The sequence below is a fragment of the Rhinoraja longicauda genome, chromosome 15 (genome assembly GCF_053455715.1).
Source record: "Rhinoraja longicauda isolate Sanriku21f chromosome 15, sRhiLon1.1, whole genome shotgun sequence".
Classification (NCBI taxonomy): Eukaryota; Metazoa; Chordata; class Chondrichthyes; order Rajiformes; family Arhynchobatidae; genus Rhinoraja; species Rhinoraja longicauda.
Genome location: NC_135967.1, coordinates 4,675,992 through 4,689,069, shown reverse-complemented (window position 1 = coordinate 4,689,069; position 13,078 = coordinate 4,675,992).

The window sequence follows — 13,078 nt, the reverse complement described above, 5'->3', positions numbered from 1 at the left end:
TCTAGGATCTACTTCACTAGGAAGAAGATATGATCCAAATGCTGGACAATCTGTAAGAAAAACTTACATGCTGATTATTTTTTTTAATTACTTTCTCAACGCAGTGAAAATAGTTTGAACCCACTATTCATGAAATGCAGCATAATCTGCCTGCTAATAATAGTTTGCCATGCAAATCACACATAGTCCTGCACACACATTCCTTTTCTGTGTAAACTATTCTGCACTTCTCTGGCATTTGCAGTAATCCTTCAACACTTCTAGTGTATTTGAAGTCTAAAATATTGCGTTGCATCAGGTCATGTGTCAACAAATGTTTTGCTTGTCTGCTTTCCCCTTTGTTCTGAACACTGTGTTTGATTTGATTAACTGTGTTACCAGAATAAACCCTTCATTGTTAACAATAAGTTTATTCTCTTTGATATAGTTGATGCTAAATAAAGAAAAGCAGATTTCCTCATAGCAAGCTCAGTTCTATCCGGGGCTGACACTGTAACCTTCTCAAAGGATAGCAGTAATAAGCCACTGTAGTATGTGGAGAATGTAAGGAAGTGGGCACCCACATCAGAAAGGCCCCTTACTTTCCAGAGGTGCTGGATGCCTTTCATCTGTCACCCGACTCTCTTTGAAGTGTACTGAACATACTGAAGGGTCTACATCAAATAATAAATTGCCAATGGTCAAAATGAAAGTGAAAACAATATTATGTCGTGTCTCTGTGTGTCTCTGGATAGCAGTGTAATCAAGATGCAACTTAGATTTAGAAACAAGGAACTGCAGGTGCTGGCTTACAAAAGAAGACAGCATGCTGGAGTAACTTAATGGGCCAGCAGCGCCTCAGGGGAACATGGATAGGTGATGTTTTGGGTCAACTTCAGACTCAACTTAGTTTTATCTTTTTTTTCAATTGATATTTCCCTCCAACGTGTTCTAAGTACACAATATATTACACAGCATATGTGGAGGGAGAAGGACTATTCATGTTTCAGGTCATGGAGCTCAGAGGAGCTCAGAGGACTATCGGAACATGAGTCCATAGAGCTCAGAGGACTATCGGAACACAGCTACCAGCCTTGGAGGGCATCTACAACACACAATGCCTCAGAAAAGCCACCAGCATCCACAAAGACTCTTCACACCCCTGCAACAGTCTGTTCGAACTTCTACCATCGGACAGACGATACAAGGCCTTCTACGCCCGCACCTCCAGACTCAGGAACAGCTTCATCCCCAGGGCCATAGCTGCTATGAACCGGTCCTGCTGAGCCGGATGGTCACATCGCACAGCGAACCGGCACAGATCTACTTGCACTTTATTCTGTTTTAAAACAGTTCTAATTTGTTTCATTGGGTTGTTTAAATTAATACTGACTAGCTAATTAATTTATTGCATCGTATGGGAGGTGCATTGCCAATCTCATTGTACCCCTGTACAATGACAATAAAGATATATTGTATTGTATTGTATTGTATTGTATCAGAAGGTGAAAAGTCGTTGACCTGAGAAGTGAACTTTGCTTCCTCCCTGCCTGACCTCCTGTGAATTTCCAGCTTTTTCAGATTTTATTTCACATTTGCAGGAAATGAAATAAAATCAGAATAAAATATTAGGGTCTTGTTACAAATTGCCCAATTCCAGGATAGAGCTCAGAGTCTTGCAGGAGGCACGATTTCATTAAATGAGTCACCACTGATTTATCTGATGGGAAGCAGATAGGGTCTTCACCTGCTGACAAATGACTCAATGTTGTCTTAAATGCAGCTTCACCCGAAGCTTTGTGTCGCAAATTGGGATAATGTACAATACTCTGGTAGTTGTTTGTGCATTTCCATTAGGTATATTATGTTGTATTACATTTCTGGTGGTGTCACATCCAAACACAGTAAAACACCAATAATCTGGCACCCGTGGGACTTTGGTCGTGCTGGATCAGTAGAAGTTTATGGGCTATTTAATGTCACTCCTAATAATGCTGCACTTTTATTGCATTTTCTTTAACTTTTTACAGAGTGATACAATAAATTTTCCAGTTAACCCAGTAAGTTTAAAGAGAGTGGGAAATATACAAGAGCTGTGGTCCCCAGGCCTGGCTGTAAACTCCTGTCCCTTGGTGTTCCACACGTCAACCTCAGTTCCAGCTGCACACCCAGCCCTCACTTCCAATCCTGCCTCTAGCCACACACTCCATTTGCTCTCTGAAGAGCCAGATGCCGAATCAGCAGCATTTCCAAATAATCGGATACGGGATGATTAGAATTAGAATTAGAGTAGGTCATTAACGGTGATAAACAACAATGTCAACATCAATGGAAAGCACATTCACAGACATGGGGTAATAGACGTTCAGCTTATCACATGCCCCACTTCTGTCAGCACACGGGTGATTGCCCCCACAAGAATGAATTGAAATTGAAAACCGGTTCACATTTAAATTTCTGATTTTCTTGGCTGAATATCTTTGCCCCACCAGCATATAACAAGCATTGTTGCATATGTAACACTGGGTTAATGAAGATCATAAGAGTCATCAGGATTGACTTCAGGAAGTGAAGTGGTACATATACCCCGGTACACATTGACAGTGCCGAAGTGGAGGTGGTTGAATGCTTCAAGTTCCTAGGAGTAAATATCACCAGTAATTCGTTCTGGACCAGCCACCTCGAAGCCAAGAAAGCACACCGATGCCTCAACCTCCTTAGAAGGCTTAGGAAGTTTGGCATGCCCCCAACAATTCTCACCAACTTCTGCAGATGTGTCGTAGAAAGCATTTTATCCGGATGCATCACAGCATGGTTTGGGAACAGCAGAGAATTGTGGTCGCAGTCCAGACTATCATGCAAACCAAACTTCCCTTCCATTGACTCTATCAACACTTCACGCTCCCTCAGCAAGGCCACCAGCATAATCAAGAACCAGTCTCATCTCACTCCCGCTTCTCCCAACTCCCATCAGGCAAGAGATAGAGAAGATTGAAAACACATTGAAGTTTAAAAACTCCAGATACGGAGACAGTTTCTTCCCAGTTGTAATCAGGTAACTGAGCAATCCTATCACCAACTAACTGTTTTCTCTCTCCCTCCTTTCTTAAAAAGTAGGATAGCATTAGCTATCCTCCAATCCACAGGAACTGATCCTGAATCGAAAGAACATTGGAAAATGATCACCGATGCGTCCACGATTTCTAGAACCACCTCCTTAAGTACCCTGGGATGCAGACCATCAGGCCCTGGGGATTTATCAGCCTTCAGTCCCATCAGTCCACCCAACACCATTTCCTGCCTAATGTGAATTCCCTTCAGTTCGTCCGTCACCCTAGATCCTCTGGCCACGTGTACATCTGGGAGATTGTTTGTCTTCCTTAGTGAAGATAGATCCAAATTACCTGTTCAAATCATCTGCCATTTCCTTGTTCCCCATAATAAATCCACCTGTTTCTGTCTTCAAGGGACCCGCATTTGTCTTAACTAACTTTTTATCTTCCCATACCTAAAGAAGCTTTTACTATCCTCCCTTATATTCTTAACTAGCTTACCTTCATACCTCATCTTTTCTCCCCGTATTGCCTTTTTAGTTATCTTCTGTTGCTCTTTAAAAGTTTCCCAATCCTCTGGCTTCCCACTCATCTTTGCTATGTTATACTTCTCTTTTATTTTTATACTGTCCTTGACTTCCCTTGTCAGCCACGGTCGCCTCTTACTCCCCTTGGAATCTTTCTTCCTCTTTGGAATGAACTGATCCTGCACCTTCTGTATTATTCCCAGAAATAATGTTGTTCCACTGTCATCCCTGCTAGGGTCTCTTTCCAGTCAACTTTGTCCAGCTCCTCCCTCATGCTCCTCTCTCCATAGTCCCCTTTGCTCAAAGGTAATACTGACACTTCCGATTTTCCCTTCTCCCTCTCAAATTGTAGATTAAAACGTCTGCAACAGACTGGTTCCACCAAGATGCTGCACAGAATGTCACAGGAGATCCTTTTTCCCTGTGGCTATCAAATTGTACAACTCCTCCCCCTTCTGTCGTGGGGTCGACTGACTCCCCTTCCCCCCTCCCCCCTCCCCCCTCCCCACTCTTTGCACATCCCCAATCCTGGACTTTCCAGTCGTCACTTTAATTCCATGTTTTATGTATCTTGTTGTGTTTTATGACTGTTGACAGACCAATTTCCCTCCTGGGGCAAATAAAGTTCTATCGTATCGCATCGTAAACTAAACTAAACCAAACTAATAAAGTCCATATAGACAACATCTACAGATTTGCCCTCATCAACCTTTTTGGTTACTTCTTTAAAAAACCTAATCAAATTCTTAAGACAAGATCTCCCACATACAAAACTATGCTGACTATCCCTAATCAGCCCCTGTCTGTCCAAATGCATATATACACACACACACACACACACACACACACATATATATATATATATATATATATATAAAATGCTGGAGTAACTCAGCAGGTCAGGCAGCATCTCAGGAGAGAAGGAATGGGTGACGTTTCGGGTCGAGACCCTTCTTCAGGAAGACAGTGGAGGCCAATTCTCTGAATGCATTCAAGAGAGTGCTAGATAGAGCTCTTAAGGATAGTGGAGTCAGGGGGTATGGGGAGAAGGCAGGGACGGTGTACTGATTGAGAATGATCAGCCATGATCACATTGAATGGCGGTGCTGGCTCGAAGGGCCGAATGGCCTACTCCTGCACCTATTGTCTATTGTCTATTGTTATTTTCTTTCACTATATATATAGATATATGCATATATATTATTTACAGTATATGGTTTAGTTTTATATATATATGGTTTAGTTTTCATTTTAGAGACACAGCATGGAAACTGACCCTTCGGCCCAATGATCACCATAATGCTAGTTCTATCCTGCACATTAGCCACAATTTACAATGGGGTCACAGGGAGAACATACAATCTGTACACAGACAGCACCTGTAGTGGGATCAAAGCCAGTCTCTGGCACTGCGAGGCAGCAACTCTACAGTTGAGCCACCCTGCCGTCATCTTATCCATCAGAATCCACTCCAGTAACCCAGGAGATTTATCTACCTTCAGAGAGATACAAAGAGTGTACTATAGGCCCCCAAATAGTCAACTGGAATAAGAAGAACAAATTTGCCAGGAGATTGCAGGCGGTTGGAGAACTAATAAAGTTGTCATAGTAGGGGTATTTTCCCAATATAGAGTAGGACAGTCCTAGTGTAAAGGGCTTAGATGGTTTAATTTATTTTGGGACCAGCGACTACCGTTCTATTAGCTTTAAAATGGTTATGGATAAAGATAGGCTGGGCCCACAAATTACAATTCTGAATAGGGGCAGAGACCCCAATGGTCCAAACATCTGAATTGCTGCCCCCTGTATGAACCCCTCAGCCACACGTTCATCTGTCCTATCTTCCTGCTCCTACTCTCACTAACGTATGGCAATGGGAGTATTCGGGAGATCACTACCCTGGGGCGCCTCCTTTTTAACCTTTTTCCTAACTACCTATATATTAATTTTGCAGGACTTCATCCCCTTTCCTACCTTTGTCATTTGTACCAACACACACACAATGAATTATCATGGCTCATCCTCCCCCCTTGAGAATCTCGCGCAGCCCCTCCAAGACTTCCTTGACCCTGGCACCAAGGAGACAACACACTATCCTAGAGGATTGGGTCCCAACAATCCATGATCTCCAGAGGTGCTGCCTGACCCGCTGAGTAACTCCAGTATTTTGTGTCCTTTTGTGTAAACCGGCATCTGCTGTTACTTGTTTCTACATTATCCTCAAGTCTCGATTGCTGCCACAGAATCACATGTCTGCCCCCTAACTAATAACGTTTTGGGGAGAAGTTTCTAGAAAGCCTCTGCTTGCCTTTGTATGTTAAGCACACAGCAAAGAAAGGAATAATGTTTTCCTCAGGTTCTCTTGTTCAATAAAGCTTTTTGTTAGTTTAACTCAACTGACAAGTAGAGTAGTGATGGAAATTAGAATGATTAAAGAAGAGGAGGTACGGACACTTTTGAAGAATATAAAAGTGGATAAGTCTCCAGGTCCTGATAGGATATTCCCTAGGACACTGAGGGAAGTTAGTGCAGAAATAGCAGGGGCTATGACGGAAATATTTCAAACGTCATTAGAAACAGGGATGGTGCCGGAAGATTGGCGCATTGCGCATGTTGTGCCTTTGTTTAAAAAAGGTTCTAAAAGTAAACCTAGCAATTATAGACCTATTAGTTTGACGTCTGTGGTGGGAAAATTAATGGAAAAGATACTTAGGGACAATATATATAATTATTTGGATAATCAAGGCCTGATTAGAAACAGTCAACATGGATTTGTGCCTGGAAGGTTATGTTTGACTAATCTTCTTGAATTTTTTGAAGAGGTTACCAGGGAAATTGATAAGGGCAAGGCTGTGGATGTTGTCTATATGGACTTCAGTAAGGCATTTGACAAGGTTCCACATGGAAGGTTGATTAAGAAGGTTAAATCGTTGGGTATTAATAGTGAGGTTGCAAGATGGATTCAACAATGGCTGAATGGGAGATACCAGAGGGTAACGGTTGACAATTGTATGTCAGGTTGGAGGCCAGTGTCTAGTGGAGTGCCCCAAGGATCTGTGTTGGGTCCACTGTTGTTTGTCATTTACATTAATGATCTGGATGATGGTGTGGCAAATTGGATTAGTAAATATGCAGATGATACTAAGATAGGTGGAGTAGTTGATAGTGAGGTAGATTTTCAAAGTCTACAGAGAGACTTGGGCCTTTTGGAAGGGTGGGCTGAAAGATGGCAGATGGAGTTTAATGCTGATAAGTGTGAGGTGCTGCATTTTGGTAGGACAAATCAAAATAGGACGTACAGGGTAAATGGTAGGGAATTGAGGAATGCAGTGGAACAGAGGGATCTGGGAATAACTGTGCATTGTTCCCTGAAGGTGGAATCTCATGTGGATAGGGTGGTGAAGAAGGCGTTTGGTATGCTTGCCTTTATAAATCAGAGCATCGAGTATAGAAGTTGGGATGTAATGTTGAAATTGTACAGGGCATTGGTGAGGCCGAATCTGGAGTATGGTGTGCAGTTCTGGTCGCCAAATTATAGGAAGGATGTCGACAAAATGGAGAGGGTACAGAGGAGATTTACTAGAATGTTGCCTGGGTTTCAGCACTTAGGCTACAGAGAGAGGTTGAACAGGTTGGGTCTTTATTCTTTGGAGCGTAGAAGGTTGAGGGGGGACTTGATAGAGGTTTTTAAAATTATGAGAGGGACGGACAGAGTTGACGTGGGTAGGCTTTTCCCTTTGAGAGTGGGGAAGATTCCAACAAGGGGACATAGCTTCAGAATTGAGGGACAAAGGTTTAGGGGTAACATGAGGGGGAACTTCTTTACTCAGAGGGTTGTGGCTGTATGGAATGGGCTTCCGGTGGAAGTGGTGGAGGCTGGCTCGATTTTATTATTTAAGAGAAAATTGGATAGGTATATGGATAGGAGGGGATTGGAGGGTTATGGTCTGAGTGCAGGTAGATGAGACTAGGTCAGGGAGAATGGTCGGCGTGGACTGGTAGGGCCGGACAGGCCTGTTTCCATGCTGTAGTTATATGTTATATGTTATATGTTATGACTATCCTCTCGCATCTTCGAACAAGATACTGACGGATTGTATCGGAAGTGCCGGCTAATGAAACCATGAAAATTAGTCTGTTCCAGAAATTAAGTTAGCGTATGGGTGTGTGCTGACAGTCACATGAAGGATAAAGGAGGGAATTTATGCTTCGAGGATGTGGACCAGCTTCTTTGTATCTGTCTTCACCAAGGAGAAACACATGGAGGATATGTGTCACAGTGGGGTATACTAAAATGACAATGTGAGATCAAGAAGGTGGTATTGTTGGGTCTCTTGAGAAGCATTAGGGTAGATAAATCCAGAGGGCCTGATGGTTTCTATCTCAGGTTATTGAGAGTGACAAGAGGGGTGATTGCAGAGGACCTTGACAAAGATCTTTATATCCTCTCCAGCCAGTCGAGGGTAGGAGTGTAGCCAATGTTGCTTCTTTCTTTACATAGGAAAGTTGAGATAATCCAGGAAAATATAGGTTAGTGAGTCTCACGCCAAGAGTAGGAAAGCTATTGGAGATGGTGGTGACTTGGTTGTTTGGATTCATAATTGACACCCACAGAAGACAGAGGGTATTGATGGAAGGGGTCATCGTGGATGGAGGCCCGTGACCAGTGGAGTTGCACAGGCATCTGAGCTGGAACCGCTGTTACTTGTGAAATATATAAACGACTTGAACGTAAATGTAGATGGGTTGGTTAGTAAATATGCAGACAATGCCAATATTGGCGGATTGGCGCACAGTGAGGAAGGCCATCAAAGCCTACAATGGGTTGTAGATCAGTAACAGAGATGGGCAGAGAAATGGCAGATGGAGTTTAAACTGAGCAAGAGCGAGGGGTCGCACCTTGGGAGGCTGAGTGAAAGGGGAACTAATACAGTTAATTGCAAGACCCGTAACAGCATTGATGTACAAGGGACCTGGGGTCCAAGTCCATAGGTCCCTGAAAGTGGCATCGCAAGTAGATAGAGTGGTAAAAATAAGGTGTGCATGCCTTCAAAGGTCAGGGCATTAAGTATAAGAGATAGTAAGTGCAGCCTTATAAAACTCTGGTGAGGCTGCATTTGAGTATTGTACGCTGTTCCAGTTACCCCACCCCAGGAAGAATGTGGAAGCTTTGAAGAGGTTTATCAGAATGCTGCCAGGATTGGTGGGTTCGAACTACAAGGACAGGTTGGAGAAACTTTGATTGTTTTCTCTTGAACGGCGGAGGTTGAGTGAAGACCTGATAGAAGTAGAGAGGCAGAGATGGACGATCAGAACCTTCTTCCCAGCATGGAAATGTCAAAGACTAGAGGGCATAGCGTTAAGATCGGAAGGGGACTGTTTAAAGGAGATGTGTGGGGCAAGCTTTTTTATAGAGAGTGGTGGGTACAAGGAACACAGAGCTTATGGTGGGGGGTGAAAGCAGATTCGATAGTGGCGTTTAAGAGGCTTTTATGCATATGCAGTGAATGGTGGGATATGGATCACATGCAGGCAGACACTTGGCATCATGGTTGGCACAGACACTCTGGGTTTAAGAACCTGTTCGTGTGTTGCAGTGTTCCATGTACTACATTACAGAACTAATAAAGGTACCAAAACTATTCAATTTCCAGGCAAATAATCTATCTGGAGAATTGATAAAAACGGGGGCAAGAGTTTACACTCTGGGATGCATCATCTATGCAAAATGAACCAGAACTGAGGGAAGATGCAATCATCCCCCATTGGTCACACACAGCAGAGAATTGTGCCGTAAAGGAAATCCCTACGATAAAACTGTGGAAACCACCAAGTAATGAAACAATTGTCCGTTGCTGCTTCTTTACTGCCAATCACAAGCAGAGGGGATTCTTTCAGACTCTCTAAACAGAGCCTAGTCTGTTAGTAGAAATCTGCAGATGTGAAAATTTGAAGGATTCATTTAGCACACACCAGATTATTGATGGATTATCTGAGATTATCATGATTATTCATGCGTCCAGCCTGACGGGACAAATATTATATGAGAGAAAAGCGGTAGAGCGACTGCTTTACAGGACCAGAGACCCGGGTACGATCCTGACTATGGGTGCTTGTCTGTACGGAGTTTGTACATTCTCCAAGATCTTCGGTTTCCTCCTATACTCCTACAAAGATGTACAGGCTTGGAGGTTAATTGGTTTGGTATAAAAATGTAGTCCCAGGTGTTTGTCGGGTAGTGTTAGTGCGCGGGGATTGCTGGAAGGTGTGGACTCGGTGGGCCCAAGAGCCTGTTTCCACGCTATACCTCTAAAATCCAAAACTAAAACAGAAAAGAAAGTTAGCTGCAAAAAGTGTCAGGCTGTGGGGTTAATCAAAAACAGGCAAGAAAAAAATGGATCATCAACAGGCAGTTTCCTCACACTCTCCAAAGAATCAAGAAACCTATGAAGTGGATTTAATTATAGTAGAATTATAGTCAAAGAACCTACCAATTATTGAGAGTCAGACACAGAAGTTCAAATCAGACCAACCATAGATCAGAGATGGCTCAAACCACAACACCCCCACATTACACTAGTCATGATGGGAGAGGACATCCTGGATGCGAGGAATAGACATGGAACAGCATCTAGAAGGATGGTCATTTAACCCAAGTACCCGGAGGAGCTTCTAGCAAAACAAGGTACCCTGGAGCTGGACGGTTACTGTGCTTGATAGTCTATTATCTTTGCTTTTTACACAATTCACTCCAGTACTTGTTTACGATTGCCGAGGCAGCGCGAAGTATAGATGGAGTCAATAGAACGGAGTTTGGTTTGCGTCCACAATTCTCCACAATTTATTGTGGTCTCCAACCATGCTGTGATGCATCCCAATAAAATGCTTTCAATGGCACATCTGTGGAAGTTGGTGAGAGTTATAGGGGACATGCTAAATGTCCTAAGCCTTCTTACAAAGTAGTGCTGTTGGTGTGCTTCCCTGGCCATTGCTTTGACATGGCTAGTGCAGGACAAGTTACTGTTGATATTTATTCCTCGGAACTTGAAGCTTTCACCACCGTCTGTGTATAGTGGGGTATGTGTGCCGTTTTGCTTCCTGGAGTCGATCACTATTTCCTTTGTCTTGCTGACATTGAGGGAGAGGTTGTTGTCTTGGCACCAGGTTATGAGGTTCTCAATCTCCTTCCTGTACTCCGTCTCAGAATTACCTGACATCCTGCCCAGTACGCTAGTGTCATCAGCAAATGTGTACATTGAGCTGGATTTGTTTTTGGCTGCACAGACAAATGTGTATAAGGAGCAAAGAAGGGAGCTAAGAACACATCCTTGTGGGAAACCAGTGTTGAGGATTATCGCAGAGGATGATTTGTCACCTATCCTCACTGCTTGTGGTCTGTTGGTCAGGAAATCAAGGATCCAGTTGCTCTGTCTGGCCCAGTTGCTTTCCCTTGGTTCATGCTCAGGAAGGCCAGTCTAACTTCTGCAACATCAAGAGGCACATCACGGTCAGATGTTCCAGGTCTGGGGAGCATGAGCTTGCCAGGACTGCCATGTCTGATTACCCAATTTGTTAACTACAAACTGCACGGTGGTGCAGTGGTAGAGTTGCTGCCTTACAGCACTTACAGCACCAGAGACCCGGGTTCGATCCCGACTACGGGTGCTGTCCGTACGGAGTTTGTAAGTTCTCCCCGTGACCTGCGTGGGTTTTCTCCAAGATCTTCACTTTCCGCCCACACTCCAAAGACATACAGGTTTGTAGGTTAATTGACATGGTATAAATGTAAATTGTTCCTCGTGTGTGTAGGATAGTGTTAGTGTAAGGCGATCGCTGGTCGCCACGGACTCTGAGGGCCAAAGGGCCTGTTTCCGCACTGTATCTCTAAACTAAACTAAACCATCATCCAAGCTCACTGGAAAATACTCCATCATGCATCTGACTTGGAGCCTGTCGATGTTGCAAAGGTTTTTGGGTGATGGAATGTGAATATCCAGCCTCTGACCTGCCCTTGTGCTCAGTGTAGTTATTCAGCAGGACCATTGTGTTTCTGCCCGTAGGAAGGCAAGCCAATAGTATTGTCATTCAACATAAAGGATAGGGATAGAGACTCTGTCTTGTTGGAAACTTTCAATCACTTTTGTTGTGTGAATAATATTTGCCTTTCATCAGCCCAGGCCTGGAATGATGTCTGCCTCTTGTTGCTTGTAAGAGTGGACTGCTTCATTATGTTGAGGAGTCGCGGGATATGGGAAAGGCTTCTCGTGAACTGGTTTTGGACCTTTGTCCTGCTGAATATAATTATTGCAGCCCTAAATAAGGTTTAGTAGTAGAGGTGGTTGGGAGGGATTTAAATGAGGGAAATTTAAAGTTGAAGTGACAGAGCAAAATGGTCATGCAGGGAAACAAATCGAGTAACGTCAACCAAATGTGGCAGTAAAGGGAAAGAAGGTACAAACTTAAACAGCACATCTACAAATAGAATCAAGAGTAGCGGAGACTTGACAGACTTGTTCAAAGTTCTTTATAGAAACGTGAACAACATTTGTAATAAGACTGCTGAACTGGAGGCACAAATAGAAATTAATGGACCCAGTAGTCATTACAAAGATACGGTCAAAGGATGATCAAGAATGGTAGTTGCATTTTCCACAGATATTCAACACTTTGGAAGCAGAGGGTAAATATAATAAGGTAAGGCAACTCTATTTAATAAAAAAAGGCATATGTACAGCAACAAAAAAAAAGATCTTGACAGAAGATTAAGATGTAGCATTAGTTTGGGTTAAGATAATGAAATAGCAAGGGAACATGGTGATTGGTGGGACTGACTATGAAGCTTTCTAACAGTAGGTGCACTGTCAGATGGAATATATATCAGAAATAGCGGCTGTTTGGAAATGAAAATTTGCATGAATCATGAGTGACTTTAATCTTCATTTTGATTTGAAAAATCAAATAGGCAAAAGTAACCTTGAAATTTTCATAGATTTTTCCAGGGTAAAATATTATTTGTAGCAGTGTATGTAATGAAACAGGATAAATTAATGATTTTGTCTTAAAGGATCCTCTGGGGAAGAATAATCAACATTTGATAGATTTCACATTCGGTGAGAGTAATAAATTTAGGATTGAATAAAATCAATTAAAAAGGTATGAATGCAAAGTTGGACAAATTGGTCTAGAAAAATAGATTAAATGATGATGGATAAGCAGTGACATTAAGGAATATTTTTAAATTCTCAAGAAAGATATACTACTCTATTGAGAAATAAAAGCTCTGCAAGAAGGATAACCTCGGAAATTAAGGAAATTAAGGCTGACATCGCATTGAAAAAAAATGCACATACAGTTGTGAACATTAATGGGAGGCTAGAAGATTGGGAAAACTTTTGAAACGAGCAAATGATGACTGAAAAAAACAGGGAGAAAGTGTTTTATGAGAACAAACTAACAAAATATAAAAACAGACAGTAAGAGCTTCTTCGAGTATATAAAGAGGAAGAGAACAGCAAAAGT